This window comes from Sapajus apella, unplaced genomic scaffold (genome assembly GCF_009761245.1).
Source record: "Sapajus apella isolate SASKATOON/1434 unplaced genomic scaffold, GSC_monkey_1.0 scaffold13, whole genome shotgun sequence".
In the NCBI taxonomy this organism is placed as follows: Eukaryota; Metazoa; Chordata; class Mammalia; order Primates; family Cebidae; genus Sapajus; species Sapajus apella.
This window is the reverse complement of record NW_022436953.1, coordinates 16,510,465-16,528,708: the sequence shown is the minus strand read 5'-3', so window position 1 is coordinate 16,528,708 and position 18,244 is coordinate 16,510,465.

The following is an 18,244-nucleotide window of genomic DNA, read 5'->3' as shown; positions in this document are numbered from 1 at the left end:
AGTACATGGTTGCCTGTGTGCCCGCTCTTGATGGAGTCAAGGTAGAATAATTCTCCTTAACTTCCACCATTTAATGTTTCACAAGTGTTTCCTGTTAACAGAACTTAACCAGAGTCCAGATAGCAGGAAAGTTCAAGAAATGTAGTTTTCAGGCTTCTAGCCCCATAAAAAAACAGAAGAGTGTGTGGAAGGGCAGGAATGTGGCTAAGTACCAATTAGTAATATTTAGCAAAGTAGCTTCTGTTACATTTTCTTAGTAATTCATTTTTAAATATGAGATGAAAATTATTATTATATATTTTTTGAGACAAGATCTCACTCTGTTGCCCAGGCTGGAGAGCAGTTGTACAATCACAGCTCACTGCATTCTCTGCCTCCTGGGCTCAAGCAATCCTCCCACTTCAGCCTCCTAAGTAGCTGAGAACACAGGTGCATGCCACCACACCTGGCTAATTTTTCTTTTCTTTTTTTTTGGAGAGACAGGGTTTCACCATGTTGCCCAGGCTGGTCTCAAACTCCTGAACTCAAGTGATCCACCCCCCTCAGCTTCCCAAAGTACTGGGATTACAGGCATGATACACCATGCCTGTAAGAAAATTAAATGTTTATCAATATTTGAAGAAAGCATTAAAGGGAAAGAAAAGAACCAAATAAATAACAGAAAAAAAAATTCTAAGGCAAATGTGTTAATGCAAGATACAGAAGAAAAGTTATTTTTTCATAGTCTTTCAAGAAGCCCCTGCACTCAAACACCAAAAAAAAAAAAAAAAGAGGAAAGGAAAATACCAGATAAGAAAGATCTCCAAGACTCCAAGAAAGTAAAAATATAATTGTTGATATTAAAATATCAACAGGAAGCCTGGGGGCTAAAAAAAAATTAGAAATTGAGACAGAAAATAAAACAAAAAGAAAATTATTTATTATAAACATGAGAGATAATAGACTTAAATGAAAAAATTCTATTTTTAACCTTAGACTAAAAGAAATCACTGAAAGACAGAATGGAGAAAACGGAAGGAAAAAATTATCAAAGAAATAATATAGAAGAATTTTCCAAAATTGAGGTACACAAGAATTCAGATTATAAGAGTACAATGAATGAAAACAAAAATCACACCACAACAAATGAACATAAAACTTTAGAACATTAAGAATAAAGAACAGATTCTTAAAGTAATCTTAGAAGAGCAAAGGCTTGCCTACAGTGGAGGCAGAATCAGATCAAGATCATATTTCTCAGCAGCACACGGGATACCAGAGGAAAATGGAAAGTGCCTTTGACATTATTTTCTTCATATAATTTTTTACCCAGTGAAAACAAATAATAAGACATTTTCAGACATATGAGGATAAATAACGAATAAAACCATTTTCAGACATATGAGGACTTAGAATTATCTCACTTGTATTCCTTCTTTAAAAGTTACTTGAAGGCCGGGCACGGTGGCTAAAGCCTGTAATCCCAGCACTTTGGGAGGCCGAGGCGGGTGGATCACGAGGTCAAGAAATCGAGACCATCCTGGTCAACATGGTGAAACCCCGTCTCTATTAAAAATACGAAAAAAAATTAGCTGGGCATGGTGGTGTGTGCCTGTAATCCCAGCTACTCAGGAGGCTGAGGCAGGAGAATTGCCTGAACCCAGGAGACGGAGGTTGCGGTGAGCCGAGATCGCACCACTGCACTCCAGCCTGGGTAACATGAGTGAAACTCCGTCTCAAAAAAAAAAAAAAAAAAAAAGTTACTTGAGGTCATGGTCCAACAAAAATAAGAGAATAATAAGAAAGAAGAGAATACAGAATCCAGAAAAGAATGCAACCACCCAAATAGGGCAATCACTGTAAGTGCCAGAATAACAGTTATGCTGCAATCCTACAGACATAAATAGCTCATAGAGGACTCTAGGAGAGAGATATCTGAGGAAAAAAAAGGGTGGGGGGAGAATTTGGAAGATATTAAGAATGTGATTTTAAAAACAACTAAAGAAAAAAGAAATGCCATTAGAAATGCTTCAATCTGAGCAAAAACTTCATAGCAGAAATGTAAATTGTTAAAGGAAAACATATTTTTAAAAAGTTAGCCTACTTCACTAGTAATACTATTAAACTATCAATATATCAATTTTAGCTCATCAGTTTGATAAAAATTAAAAATTACACTTGTGCTAATATAAATGCAATTAAATGGGCACTCCTATGTTACTAGTTTTTGAAAAGCAATTTGGCAATAATTATCAAAAATTTTAAATTCAGATATTTTTTGGCCTAAATAGCCACTTCTGGAAATTTATGATAAGGAAATACTTGCATGTATCCAGGAATATTCACTGTTTTATGGTCTATAGTAGTAAAAAAAAAAAAAAAAAGCTGGGGCTGGGCATGGTGGCTTACACCTGTAATCCCAGCACTTTGGGAGGTTCAGGTGAGAGGATCGCTTGAGCCCAGGAGATCAAGGATACAGTGAAATATGATCATGCCACTGCATTGCAGTCTGGATGACAGAGTGAGACTCTGTCTCTAAAAAAAAAAAAAAAAAAACAGAGAAACAAGTTGGTAACAACCTAAATAGGAAGTTGATGAACAGATGAATAATGGTACATCTACACTGAGGACCACATAGCCATTTAAAACACATATGCACTGACATGAAGAATTCCAAGAAAATTATTAAATGAAAAATAGGTTGCTATTTCTAAAAAGGCATAAATACATGGTTACATATACTAATGAGGAAAAATGGACTCTAGGGAGGGGAATAGAATTGGGAATAGGAAAAAAATTGATGAGAACTTTAATACATTGCTCTAGATATTTTAATTGACTATTGTATAAGGTAACATATTTATGTTTAATTTTAAAATGAATAAACTTCATAAAGTCAATATACTCTTAGGTTACCCACTAGAGAAGAGGGGTCTGCAGCAGAAAAGGTGATGGTCTTAGTCTATGCTGTGTGTTCTAGCACAGTTTAACACTGAATTCTGAACATCAACCACACTCAAAGAAGGATATGCACAATTGAATCAACTCCAGAAGATAACAAGATGGTGAAAGATCTGGAAAATCACAATAGCTGAGGATCTACTTTTAAATAATAAGAATGTTTAGCCATGAAAAAAGAAAATCATTTAAAAGGACATGATTTTTTTTTTTAAGAGACATGATAGCTCTCTTGAAATAAATTGATTCTGTGTGGAATTGGACTAATGGGTGGAAGTTACAGAAAGAAAACTTCAGGTTCAGTAAAAAAAAATATTTTTACAAATATACATAGATGTGAAAGCAAGATACATTCTATTACCTAACAAATTGGTACAGATTTAGAAATTAAAATGATAGTGTCTAGACATTGAGAGCGAAAATGGCTTCTCTCATTTATGGCCGTTTAATTGAAGCAGTCTTTCTGAAGAACAATTTGTCAGAATGTAACAAAAGTGTGAGTGTCCATTCCCTTTACATTAGAAATGCCAATCCAGGAATTGATCTTAAAGAAATAATTAACAGTGCATTCACAGATTTAAATAAAAGATTGTTCATCACAATGTTGTTGATAATGTCAAAAAACTAGAAACATCCTCTGTGTCCAAAAATACAAGCTTTGCTAATTAGGTTATGATATAATCATTTGATGGAAGCTATGTAGTTATTAGACACTGTGTTCAGAAAAAATAAAATATAATGCCTAGATGTTTTTCTAGCTATTTTGCTAAGCGAAAAAATTATTTACAAAACAATACCTGACATATTTCCAATTTTGCCTTTAAAGTATCTACATATCCATAACATGTTTGTACAATAATGTAACTTCATTCATTCAGTGAATATCTATTGAGCACCTACTGTGTGCCAGGAAGTGTGCTAAACACTGGGAACGCTGAGTGCTAGGTAGTACCACTGCCAGATCCCTGCCTTTAAGGTTTTGGAGGTCAACACTGCTTTCCCTGTGCTCAAGTCAATAGCCCACCTCTCTAAACCTTTGAATTTGCCAGCGTGAGTTCTTCAACTGTTCTCCTTGCACAGAGAGAGATCTTTGTCTTAATAAAATGCTGTAAAACAGCATTTTATATCTTTTAGGTAGCAGGAAGATAACCCACATGGATACCTATTTAAAAGACCATTTGTTGTAACCTTGGTCCAGAAGCCAGAACTCACCAGACAGTAGCCCTATGAGCACCCTCCTCTGTTTTCTCTTTCACATGGCTGGTAGGATTATAAGAAATCCAATGAGTGGATATATTTTCCAAAAAATCTACAGGGAGAGTCCTCTCAGCTGAGCGCCTCCTGAAGCAACTCAACCCACCATCAAATGGCCCTTCTTTGGTTTCAGTCTTTTTGTCTTCTTCGAAATTCATGTTGAATCTTAATCCCCTATGCAACAGTATTGAGAGGTGTGATCTTTGGGAGGTGATTGAGTCATGAGGACTCCATCCCCATGAGTAGAATTAGGTGACTTTATAAAAGCGCTTAATGGAGGAAGTTCGCCCTTTTTTCCCTTCCACCTTTTGGTATGGGAGGACATAGCATTCCTCCTTGGAAGCACAGAGTAACCTTCAGAAGACAACTGAAGCTGCTAGTGCCTTGATCTTGGACTTCCCCACCTCCAGAACTGTGAGAAAATACATTTCTATTCTTTATCAGTTAGTCTGTGATATTTTGTTACAGCAGCATAAATAGACTAAGATGGGCTCTAACAGAGGAAAAACCTTCTTGGCTATGGCTCTTCCATCCCCAAGAGCCTCAAGAATGGACTAAGCCCTTCATCTCCACTCCTCTGGTGCTTGAGATCAGCAGCCTGGCCCCTCTCAGTCTTCCCTCCACACAACTGTCCCAACCCTTTTCCTTCATGTTGCATGTTTCCAAACCTAAATCTCAAAGTTGTTTCTTTAAGAGCCTTCATCTACTCAAAGTAAGGTTTATGGCTCTTTCCCAAAATCCCTCTTCAACCTAGTGTCCCTTCTAATCATCTTCACCCTGAATAATAAATGGATGCTTCCAATAAATACATACATAGTTGGTTTTATTAACCCATATGTGAAGTCCAATGGTGTCACCATGCTGAACGGCCAATACAGATATATTACAAGTATTGTCCCACAGAAATACAGCATGGCCCTATCTACACTGGAAAAAGTGAGGAGGATTCATCTTCACCTTTGGTCTGAGGCATGGGGATATTTTTATGTGTTTCAAGAACAGTCAAGAGGGGAAGGGCTGTTTAACCAGTGTTAGGGATTCATTATTTTGAGTTAGCATCACCTTCTCCCGTGGGCTTTCTTTTAGCATGTGCTACTGCTTACAAGAATAGAAAATATTGATAAGGTAGGAATTGTCATCTTCATTTCATAATGGAGGAACGTGAGGCACAGATCAGTGAAGTAAGTTGCCTGTCACCTAGCAGCAGAACATGGCTTTGAATGCAGAAACGTTTGACTTCAAAGTCAAAGCTCTTAACCAGGTTAAGCCAATTCCTAACCAACAGAAAAATGGCCAGGGCCAAGGCCGGGCGCAGTAGCTCACACCTGTAATCCCAGCACTTTGGGAGGCTGAGGTAGGCGGATAATGAGGTCAGAAGATCGAAACCATCCTGGCCAACCTGGTGAAATCCCATCTTTACTAAAGCACAAAAAATTAGTTCGGTGTGGTGGCACGCACCTTAGTCCCAGCTACTGAGGAGGCTGAGGCAGGGGAATTGCTTGAACAGGGAAGAGGAGATTGCAGTGAGCAGAGGTCGTGCCACTGTACTCCAGCCTGGTGACAGAGCAAGACTCTGTCTCAAAAACAAAAACAAAACAAAACAAAAATGGCTAAGCTGGGAACCCAGCCTTCCCAATTGCAGCTGTTGTTTCCAGTCCACCGACCCATTCCCATTACAGAGCTGAAGTGGGTGTTTCCATTACTCGTCTGTTCTTCCTTCTTCATTATCCTCCCCTGGCACTCTGCATTCTGTCAATAGTGGATTCTCAGACTGGGGAATACTTATCCCACATTCAATAAAGCACAATAAAATCCGGTACACTTCTTTTGTAGATACTGTTAAAAGCACAGGCTTTAGAATAAGACAGACCTAAGTTCAAAGTCCAAATGTGCCACTTAAAAGCATGTGGTATATTCCCAAACTTCTCTGAGCCCCATTTCCTTGTCTGGAACTCATGAATGAGATCCTGACCCTGGGGCTGGTTTAGATGGGTTACACAAGATAACACTTGCAAACCGTAGTGCCTGGCACCATGGCACCTAACAATATTAGCCACTAAAACCGTTATCAATATTAAAGGCCCGCACAGGGATTCTTATGGCTGAGGATAGTGACAGCTACCCAGTCTTCTTCCTGACTCAGCTTTCAGTGGGTGGGTTCAGGGTACCGAGGCAAGGATCATGAAAAACCAGGCTGCCCCCTACACCACTCTTGACCCATCACTGTAACTCCCTCTGGTTGGCAGCTGTTTTTATTTCTCTAACCTCACAGATATCTCTCAGGGACTCTGAAACTGGCAGCATTGTCTTTGTAGGACACTGGAGGCCAGAGAAGAAGAGAAATTTGCCCAATGATATACACTGAATTGGAAAGAACCAGAAGTGAAACTGCCCCTCCGTGGCTCCATTCATCTCACAACTCTTCACAGTATATCATGAATATAACACCTTCACCAGGGACTCTGGGGAAACGGGGCAGCCACTTCATCTAGGACTGATGAGACCCTCTCAGTGTAGATAGGACCCTCTGCTGGGACTTCTCAACAGCCCAGGGATCAACTCCTGGAGACAGCCACCATTCCAGGCCAAGTCCGTTCCAGCCCAGCTCTGCCAAGAAACATGCAGCTCAACTACACTCGACTCTCCAAATAAATACTTTAAGTCAGAACAGATGCTGTCAGCCTGGCCTGGAGCCATCAGTGGCACCAATGGCTTACAGAAGACTCTTTGGACCAGAGGGAATGTGGCAGTAGGCCTCCTGGAAGGTGACAGATCAGGACCTCCAGAACATGCTCCCTAGATGGAGGTGAGAAGTCTGCCCCAGAAGACACATCTCAAGAGAGAAGGGGATGTGGTGCAGTGTGGAAAACTCCAGCCAAGAAACAAAGAACCAGTTCTCCTCCTAGCTGTGCAGTTCCAAGCAAGTCCCTCTGCCTCTGGGACTTGGTTTCCTCACCTGTAAATGGAGATTATAGTGAAGAATCGAAGAGCCTACTGAATTGTAATAGGTTGTCTGGGGTGGGGAGGGGTCATATTACAGTAGCCTGAGACCAGCGTGAATATCTCATTATTGCCATCACTGGGCATAGGGGACAACCAAAAGGGAACTTGCCATGTGGCCAAGGCCTGAGGACTAGGATAAGAGAAGGCCATGGACAGGCTCAAGACCTCTTCCCACCCCTCGTTTCCAAACAGAAAGGTCTTGAACACAAGGTTCACATTTTCTCCATCTGCTTTGTCTTCTCCCTTCTTTCTTCCTTTTCTCCCTCTCCTCTCTCCTCCATTCCCCCCCTCTTCTCCTCTCTCCCTCCCCCCCCTCCCCTCCCCCCTCCCTCCTTCCTCCCCCCCTCTCCCTCCTCCTCCCTCCCTCCCTCTCTTCCTTCCTTCCTTTTCCTTCCTTCCTTCCCTCTGTATGGCTCTGGCCATTGATAATTCTTCTCCATTCCTGAAATAGACCATGCTTCCTCTCTCTAGAGAATCTCCAGGCCTTTGCACCTGCTGTGCTGCTTCCTTGACCACTCTTGTCGCACCTCAACTTTTGGGTCTCAATTTAGATGTCTCTTCCTCTGGGCTGGAAGAGGGGCCCCTCTGCTGGCTTCTTTCAGTGTCCTGGGCCATGATTAGATAATTGTCTCTCATCAGGACCATGAGTGCCCTGACAGCAGAGACTTTTTCTTAACCATCAGCCTCCTTAGAGTAGGGGCTTGAAAAATGTGTACCAATTGAAACCATAAGTAGATATTTCTCAGGGACACAGAGCTAAAGGATGGTGGACCCAGGTCCTCTGTCTACCAGCTGAGTGTTCATTTATTCCATTATTCACCCATGAAACAAATACTTGTTGAGTATCTTCAACAGGCCAGATACTCTGCCTAGTGCTGCACATACAGTGGGGAAAAAGACAAGTTCTTGGTTTTCAGGGAGTTTGCATTCTAGCAGGAAAGGACAGGAAATAACAGACAATGAGAACAATAGAGAGTAATGAGGGCTATACAGAAAATTAAAATAGGCTAATGTAATAGAGCTTGACCACATGGGCACTTTAGACTAGATAGATAGGGAAGGCCTCTCTAGGAATAGGACTGAAAGGAAATGTAAAAAAAAAAAAAAAAAAAAAAAAATGGAGCCGGTCTTGTGATTCGAATGGGAAGAGCATACCAGGAGAGGGACAGTTGGTACAAGGGCCCTCCAATGGGGAGGTTTGAGAAGAAAGGGCATTGTGATTGAATGCAATGTTCAAGACAAGGCTGGTGAAGTAGGAAAGGGCCAGTTTGTGTAAAGCCTTGTGGACCATGATAAGGAGGTCCTCTTTTATTGGGATGGAAGTCCATGGGAGGGTTTTAAACGGGGAGTTATGTGATATAATCATGTTTTCAAAAGATTAGTCTGACCACCATGTAGAAATGGACTGGAGGGGTTGGAACAAGCTCAGCCGTGGAGACGAGAGATAGGAGGCTGTCGTGCAAGTCTAAGCAGGACGTGATGTTGGCTTAAACTACAATGTTCACAATAATAATGAAGAGAACGAAGTACATTGATCCATGCTGGAGGAAAAATTGGAGAGAAATGCTCACGTTCAGAAGGTAGAACTGATAGAAAGTGCTAATGGGTTGGATATGAGGATGTGAGGGTGAGAGAAAGAGGAATCAAGGAACGGAGTGGAAGGGAGTGTCCTTTACAATGAGGTGAAGGGGAGAGTAGAGAAGGCTTGAGAGAGATTATCTAATTTATTAGGACTGTTAATTTCTATTTGTCCGTTAGATCTCTAAAGGAAAATGTCATTTAACAGCAGGGTACACAAGGCTAAAATTCTGGGGGAGAAAAGGATTGGGTTCACATATCTGGAGGTCATCTACCTTAGGTGACATTTAATGTTAGGGTTCTAGTTCAGATTACCTAGACAGAGAAAATGTGTAGGCAGAATGACATGAGTTAAATGTTTGTTTCCCTCCCAAAATTCATACATTGAAACTCCAATCCCCAATGTGATGATATTTGGAGGAGATGAGGCCCTTGGGACCTAATTACAGTCATGAGGGTGGAGCCCTCATGAGTGAGATTAGTGCCTTTATGAAGGCCATGGGAAGGCTTATTTTCTCTCTCTCTGCTTCCTGCCATGTTAGGATACAAGATTCCCATTTGCAAATCAGAAAGAGGGCCCTCACCAGACACCAAATCTGCTAGCACCTTGATCTCGGACCTGTCAGCCTCCAAAACTGTGAGAAATAAAGATTTGCTTTTTAAGCCCCCCAGGCTATGGTAATTTGTTATAGCAGCCCAAATTGGCTGAGACAGTGACATTTGCCACTATAGGTCTAGATGAGATTGCCTGGAGAGACAGGATGTGTAGGTAGAGGAAATGGTTCAGGACAGAGCTCCCAGCGCTCCAATATTGTGAAGTTTACAAAAGGAGGAGGCAGCCAGCCAAGAGACAGAGAAGGAACAGCAAGAGAGGTGGGAGGAAAACTAAGAGAGCGTGGGAGGACCAAGACAAGGAGGGGTTCAATTTGTCAACTTGTCTTTCTTTTGTAGTTTTGCTTCCCTGCTGCCTACCCCACAACCTTCCAGATCCACCCTGTATTCTCCTGAATGGTAAAGGTAGCTCACTGGCCCTCAGATCACCACACCCAATCCTCTGGCCAATTGCACAGCCCCTCCCAGTCTCCCTTGGCAACCCGGCAGCAAGGGATGGTGTGGTCCTTGCCAGGTCTTGTCCCTCCATGGTTCTCAGTTCTTCCTGGGACAAACAAGGAGGCTGGAAATGGTGCTCTCTTGCTGACAGCACTCCCTGTGCTATGAGGATTTCAGGTTCAGCCTCTCCCTCCCACGAAGCTCAAGCTCTCCTCCCATTAGGCCTTCCTCCCCCAGAGACCATGAAGAGATGATCTTTGAAGACAATCCCAGTGATCCACAGAGGACCTGCTCAGAGCTCAACTCACAGGTAGTGTGCATCTGATGGTCGTGAAAAACCACTTGGAAAGGAACCCAGGGAGTGGCAGGGAGGGTAAGGGCCTTGGACCCATGGCTGCCACATGGGTTACACATTATGTGTCCTACTGCAAGAGTGTTCTGCCCATCAAAACAGTTCACTCCTAGAGCTATGTTTGCTCAGAGGGGGCAACTTTTTCTAATTTGTGCAAAAGTTCCATATAAGCATTGCCATGTGACCCTACTTTGGACCTGTCACCTGCATTCTTTGTTCCTGACACTGGACTTCTTTGAGTTCACTGCCTGGCTTCTTTAGGCATGTTCACTGTCTGATATCTTTGGGCCTGCAGCCTATTCTCTTTAAGCCAGCCATTTGCATTACTTAGACCCATTGCCTCATGCCTGGGTTGGCCTCCTGATGTCTTTGGGTCCACCCCATATTTCTTCAGGTTTGCTGCCTGAATTATTTAAGCCTGTGGTGTCATATCTTTGGGCTTGCAGCCAGAATGCCCAAAGTCCTGGGAACTTGGGCTACTGCTGAATATCAGAGCTACCTGGAACATTAACACAGCTCTGTGGGGCTGCTGTCAGAAAGGGAGAATAAATGTCACCATCTCCAGCCTCCAGCGGTGACCGCTGTGATGAGGCCAACAGTTTGGCTGGGCTTTGAAAGGAGCATTTGTATGGTTTGTTTCCCTCCACGAGACCTCCAAGGCCAAATCCCCTAGAGATTGATTCATTTTGCTGTTTTGCTTTTTTTTTTGGTGATCTGTGTTTAATAGGGAACCGTGTGTGTAGTGCCCCTGTGCCTCTGGCTGGCAGCTCAGTGCTGGCAGGTCAGGCAGGCAAGAAAGCCCAGCAGCAGGGAAGGGAGGAGGCCAAGAAAAACCCCCAGCCTTCAGGCTGTGGCAGGAGGGCTTGCCCAGACAGCCTGCTCACCAAAGCCTGGCTTCAGAGTTCTCTGGGACTGGCCTGGCCTGATGCCAGCAGCCATTGCTCCATCCCTTTGCAGAGAGCCAGGGAGACAAAACAGAGCCTGATTTTAAAACAGACACACAAAGTGCTGTCTTTACAGAGCTCTGTAGCAATCTGGACCAATACACACTGATGTTTTCATGCAGAGAAGGGGACCTCAAGAAGCATAATGTACAATATCTATCACATGCAAGAATATTGGGCTTAGACAGAACAATAAATAATGCAGCTCGCATGTGGCAAGCCATCCTTGTACGCCAGGCACCATGCTCAGTGCTTTACACGAGCATGTCAGCTGCCTTGCATAAGAATACCATAAAGACACAATTACAGTCCCTACTATATAGATTAAAAGCCAAGTTCACATTCTATTAGAATGGCTAAAATTTTTTAAATGGATAACATCAAATGCTGATGAGGATACAGAGCAACTGGAACTCTCCTATATTGCTGGTGGGAACACAAGTGGTACATCCACTTTGAAAAACAATTTGGCAGTTTCTTAGAAAATGAAACAGACACTGACCTTATGATCCATCAAACCTAGTACAAAGTATTCATCTAAATGGAATGAAACCCATATGTAAATGCTTACAGTAGCTGTATTCACAATCACCCCAAACTGGAAATAACCCAAATGTACCTAAACTGAGGAATGGATAAACAAACTAGTTCTTCAACACCACAGAATATTACTGAGCAGTAAGAAGGAACACACTACTAATACATAAAAATGTGGACAATCTCAAATGCATTAGGCTAAACAAAAGCAAACAGAATCAAAAGGCCACATACTGTAAGATTCTATTTATAGGACATCCTTGTGAAGGAAAAACTGTAAGTTCTGAAAAATGATCAGTGGCTGCCAGGGGCTGGACATGGAGATGGGTAGGTGGAAGGGGTTAACTCTAAAGGGGCAGAAATGAATTTTAGGAGGGTTTGGGGAATGTGTGTTCTCTCTCTCTCAAAAAAAAAAAAAAAATATATATATATATATATATAAATATACACACACATACACATACACTCATATTTATGTGCATGTGTATATGTATGTGTGTATATATACATACACATATACACACATATAGGTGTATATGTATACATGTGTATATGTATGTACATGTATGTGCATATGTATGTGTGTTTGTATGTATGTGTATATATATACATATATGTATATCTCCCAGGATGGAGTGCTGTGGCAAAATCATGGCTCATCTTCCAGGCTCAAGTGATCCTCCTACTGCAGCCTCCCAAGTAGTTGGGACCACAGGTATGCACCACCATGCCTGGCTTGTTTTATTTTATTTATTTTATGTAGAGATAGGGTCTCCCTATGTTGCCCAGGCTGTTCTCAAGTTTGGACTCAAGAGATTCTTCTGCCTTGTCCTCCCAAAGTGTTGGGATTACTGGCATGAACAACAACACTTGGCCTATATATTTTGATTGTGATGGTGTTTCTGCCATTGCATATGTTTGTCAAAACTTGCAGAACTGGAGGGGAGGATCCAAGATGGCCGAATAGGAACAGCTCTGGAGTGCAGTTCCCAGCAAGAACAACGCAGAGGGTGAGTACCCACTGCATTTCCAAACAAGTTTTCACTGCCCACAGACCAGGAGATTCCCAGGCTGAAAAGTGCCAGAAGTTTTCAGCACGGTGGTTTCAGCCAGGGCTGACTTGGTGCACAGAAACCTACACAAATCTGGGGGGCCATTTCAACTGGTGCCCAGAACACCTGGGAGACAGAGCCACCCATTCAACTGAAAGGGAGGGGGCACAGACAGGGAGCCAGGTGATCTGGCCCGGGGGGTACCACCCCCACAAAACAAGCAATGTGAAATGCTCCGGATTGAGAGTTTCCCAGCAAGTGCAGCTGGACCCAGAACAGTCCAGCTCAGCGGGGGGAAGGGCAACCACCACTACCTTCGCAGTCTGCCACTACCAAGGCAGTTCACACGGCAGGTGGGCAGAGCCCACAGCAGCTCAGCAACGCCTCTGCTGGCAAACTGTGACTAGACTACTCGGTGTGGGGCAGGGCATCTATGAGAAAAGGTAGCAGCATGACAGGAACTTATAAATAAAGCCGATTTTCCTAGGACAGAGCACTTGGGAAAAGAGGCAGTTATGAGTTCCCCTGTAGCAGACTTAAAAGTACCTGCCCAGCATCTCTGCATGGAAAAACAGAGCTCCCAGCACAGCACTTGAGTGCCTATAAGGGACAGACTGTCTCCTTAAGCAGCTCCCCAACCCCCATATACCCAAAGAGACACCTCATAAAGGAGAGTTCAGGCTGACATCTGGCAGGTACTCTTCTGGGACAAAGATAACAGATGAAGAAACTGGCAGCAACTCTTATTGTTCTGCAGCCCCCGCAGGTGATCCCCAGGCAAGCGGGGTCTGGAATGGACCTCCAGTAGTCCTGCAGCAGAGGGTCTGACTGTTAGAAGGAAAACTAAGAAACAGAAAGAAATAGCGTCATCATCAACAAAAAGGATGTCCACTCAGATACCCCATCTGAAAGTCACCAACTACAAAGACCACAGGTAGATAAAGCCACTAAGATGGGAAGAAACCAGCACAAAAAGGAATGAAAACACCAAAAACCAGATTGCCTCTCCTCTTCCAAAGGATCACAACTCCTCACCAGCTAGGGATCAGAGATGGATGGAGAATGAATCTGATGAATTGACAGAAACAAGCTTCAGAAGGTGGATAATAACAAACTTCTCAGAGCTAAAAGAACATGTGCTAACCCAATGCAAAGAAGCTAAGAACCTAGAAAAAAGGTTAGATGAGATGCTAACTAGAATAAACAGCTTAGAGAATAATATAAACGACTTGATGGAGCTGAAGAACACAGCACGAGAACTTCACAAAGCATACACAAGTTTCAATAGTCAAATAGACCAAGCAGAAGAAAGGATATCAGAGATTGAAGATCAACTCAATGAAATAAAATGAGAAGGCAAGAAAGAAGAGTGAAAAGAAATGAACAAAGCCCGATGGGATTAGTTGAAAAGACCTAATCTATGTTTGGTAGGTGTACCTGAATGTGACAGAGAGAACGAATCCAAGCTAGAAAACCCTCTTCAGGGTATTATCCAGGAGAACTTCCCCAACCTAGCAAGGCAGGCCAACATTCAAGTCCAGGAAATATAGAGAACACCATAAAGATATCCCTCAAGAAGAGCAACTCCGAGGCACATAATCGTCAGATTCACAAGGGTTGAAATGAAGGAAAAAATGCTAAGGGCAGCCAGAGAAAAAGGCTGGGTTACCCATAAAGGGAAGCCCATTCAGACTCATAGCAGATCTCTCCACAGAAACCCTACAGGTCAGAAGAGAGTGGGGGCCAATATTCAACATCCTTAAAGAAAAGAACTTTCAACCTAGAATTTCATATCCAGCAAAAATAAGCTCATAAGCAAAGGAGAAAGAAAATCCTTTATGGACAAGCAATTGCTGAGATTTCGTCACCACCAGGCCTGCCTTACAAGAGGTCCTGAAAGAAGCACTAAACAAGGAAAGGAACAACCAGTACCAGACACTCCAAAAACAAATGATAAAGACCATCGACACAATGAAAAAAATGCATCAACTAACAGGCAAATCATCCAGCTAGTATCAAAATGACAGGTTCAAATTCACACATAACAATATTAACTTTAAATGTAAATGGGCTAAATGCCCCAATCAAAAGACACAGACTGGCAAACTGGATAAAAAGTCAAAACCCGTCATTGTGCTGTATTCAGGAAACCAATCTCACATGCAAGGACACACATAGGCTCAAAATAAAGGGATGGAGGAAGATTTATCAAGCAAACGGAGAGAAAAAAAAAAAAAAGCAGGAGTTACAATCCTACTATCTGATAAAATGGACTTTAAGCCAACAAAGATCAAAAGAGACAAAGAAGGGCATTACATAATGGTAAAAGGATCAATGCATCAAGAAGAGCTAATGATCCTAAATATATACGCACCCAATACAGGAGCACTCAGGTACATAACACAAGTTCTTAACAACCTACAAAGAGACTTAGACTCCCACACAATAATAGTGGGACACTTTAACACTCCACTGTCAATATTAGACAGATCAACCAGACAGAAAATTAACAAGGATACCCAGGACTTGAACTCAGATATGGACCAAGCAGACCTAATAGTCACCTACAGAAATCTCCACCCCAAATCCATGGAATATACATTCTTCTCAGCACTGCACTGCACCTACTCTAAAATTGACTTGGAAGTAAATCATAATTGGAAGTAAATCACTCCTCAGCAAATGCAAAAGAATGGAAATCATAACAAACAGTCTCTCAGACCACAGGGCAATCACATTAGAACTCAGAATTCAGAAACTAACTCAGAACCGCACAGCTTCATGGAAACTGAAAAACTGGCTCCTGAATGTCGACTGGATAAACAATGAAATGAAGGCAGAAATAAAGATGTTATTTGAAACCAATGAGAATGAAGGCACAACATACCAGAATCTCTGGGACACATGTAAAGCAATGTCTAGAGGAAAATTTATAGCAATAAATGCCCACTTGAGAAGCAAGGGAAGACTAAAATCAACACCCTATCATCAAAAAAGAGCTAGAGGAGCAAGACCAGAGAAACTCAAAAGCTAGCAGAAGACAAGAAATAACTAAGATCAGAGCAGAACTGAAGGAGATAGGCACACAAAAAACCCTTCAAAAAATCAATAAATCCAGGAGCTGTTTTTTTGAAAAGATCAACAAAATAGACAGACTGCTAGCCAGATTAATAAAAATAAAAAGGAGACGAATCAAATAGATGCAATAAAAAATGATAAAGGGGATATCACCACAGATTCCATAGAAATATAAACTACAATCAGAGATTACTACAAACAACTCTATGCACATAAACCAGTAAACCTGGAAGAAATGGATAAATTCCTGGACACTTGCACACTCCCAAGCCTAAACCAGGAAGAAGTTGAAACCTTGAATAGACCAACAAGGGCTGAATTTGAGGCAGGAATTAATAGCCTACCAACCAAAAAAAGTCCAGGTCCATACAGGTTCACAGCTGAATTCTACCAGACATACAAAGAGGAGCTGGTACTATTCCTTCTGAAACTATTCCAAACAATACAAAAAGAGAGAATCCTTCCCAAATCATTTTATGAGACCAACATCATCCTGATACCAAAACCCAGCAGAGACTCAACAAAAAAAGAAAACTTTAGGCCAATATCCACGATGAACATCGATGCAAAAATCTTCAATAAAATACTGGCAAACCAATTGCAACAGCACACCAAAAAGCTCATCCATCACAATCAGGTAGGCTTCATTCCAGGGATGCAAGGCTGGTTCAACATATGCAAGTCTATAAACACAATCCACCACATAAACAGAACCAAAGACAAAAACCACATGATTATCTCAATTGATGCAGAGAAGGCCTTCAACAAAATTCAACAGCTCTTTATATTAAAAACTCTCAATAAACTAGGTATCGAAGGAACATATCTCAAAACAATAAAAGCTATTTACAACAAACCTACAGCCAATATCATACTGAATGGGCAAAAACTGGAAGCATTTCCTTTGAAATCTGGCCATAGACAAGGATGCCCTCTCTCACCACTCCTATTCAATATACTATTGGAAGTTCTAGCCAGAGCAATTAGGCAAGGAAAAAAAAAAAAAAAAAGGTATTCAATTAGGAAAAGAGGAAGTCAAATTGTCTCTATTTGCAGATGACATTATTATATATTTAGAAGACCCTATCATCTCAGACCAAAATCTCCTTAAACTGATAAGCAACTTCAGCAAAGTCTCAGGATACAAAATCAATGCAGAAATCACAAGCATTTCCGTACACCAATAACAGACTAACAGAGAGCCAAATCATGAGCAAACTCCAATTCACAATTGCTGCAAAGAGAATAAACTACCTAGGAATACAACAAAGGATGTAAAGGACCTCTTCAAGGAGAACTACAAACTACTGCTCAACAAAATAAGAGAGGACACAAACAGATGGAGAAACATTCGATGTTCATGGTTAGGAAGAATCAATATTGTGAAAATGGCCATACTGCCCAGAGTAATTTATAGATTCCATGCTATCCCCATCAAGCTACCAATGAGCTTCTTCACAGAAATGGAAAAAAAACACGTTAAACTTTATATGGACCCAAAAGAGGGCCCGCATAGCCAAGACAATTGTAAGCAAAAAGAACAAAGCCAGAGGCATCATGCTACCTGATTTCAAACTATACTACAAGGCTACAGTAATCAAAACAGCATGGTACTGGTACCAAAACATAGATATAGACCAATGGAACAGAACAGAGGCCTCGGAGGCAATGCCACACATCTACAACCATCTGATCTGACAAACCTCACAAAAACAAGCAACGGGGAAAGGAATCCGTTTAATAAATGGGTTGGGGAAAACTGGCTAGCAGGGTGCAGAAAACAGAAACTGACCCCTTCCTAACACCTTACACTAAAATCAACTCCAGATGGATTAAAGACTTAAACATAAGAACTAACACCATAAAAACCCTGGAAGACAACCTAGGCAAAACCACTCAGGACATAGGCATAGGCAATGACTTCATGACTAATACACCAAAAGCACTGGCAACAAAAAACAAAATACACAAATGGGACCTAATTAAACTCCAGAACTTCTGTACAGCAAAAGAAACAATTATTAGAGTGAACCAGCAACCAACAGAATGGGAAAAAATTTTTGCAATCTACCCATCTGACAAAGTGCTAATATCCAGAATCTACAAAGAACTAAAACAGAGTTACAAGAAAAAAACAAACAAACCCATCCAAAAGTGGGTGAAGGATATGAACAGACACTTTTCAAAAGAAGACATATATGAGGCCAACAAACATATGAAAAAATGCTCATCATCACTGATTATTAGAGAAATGCAAATAAAAACCACATTGAGATACCACTTCACACCAGTTAGAATGGCGATCATTAAAAAATTCGGAGACAACAGATGCTGGAGAGGATATGGAGAAATAGGAACACTTTTACACTGTTGGTGGGAGTGTAAACTAGTTGAACCATTGTGGAAGACAGTGTGGCGCTTCCTCAAGGACCTAGATATAGAAATTCCATTTGACCCAG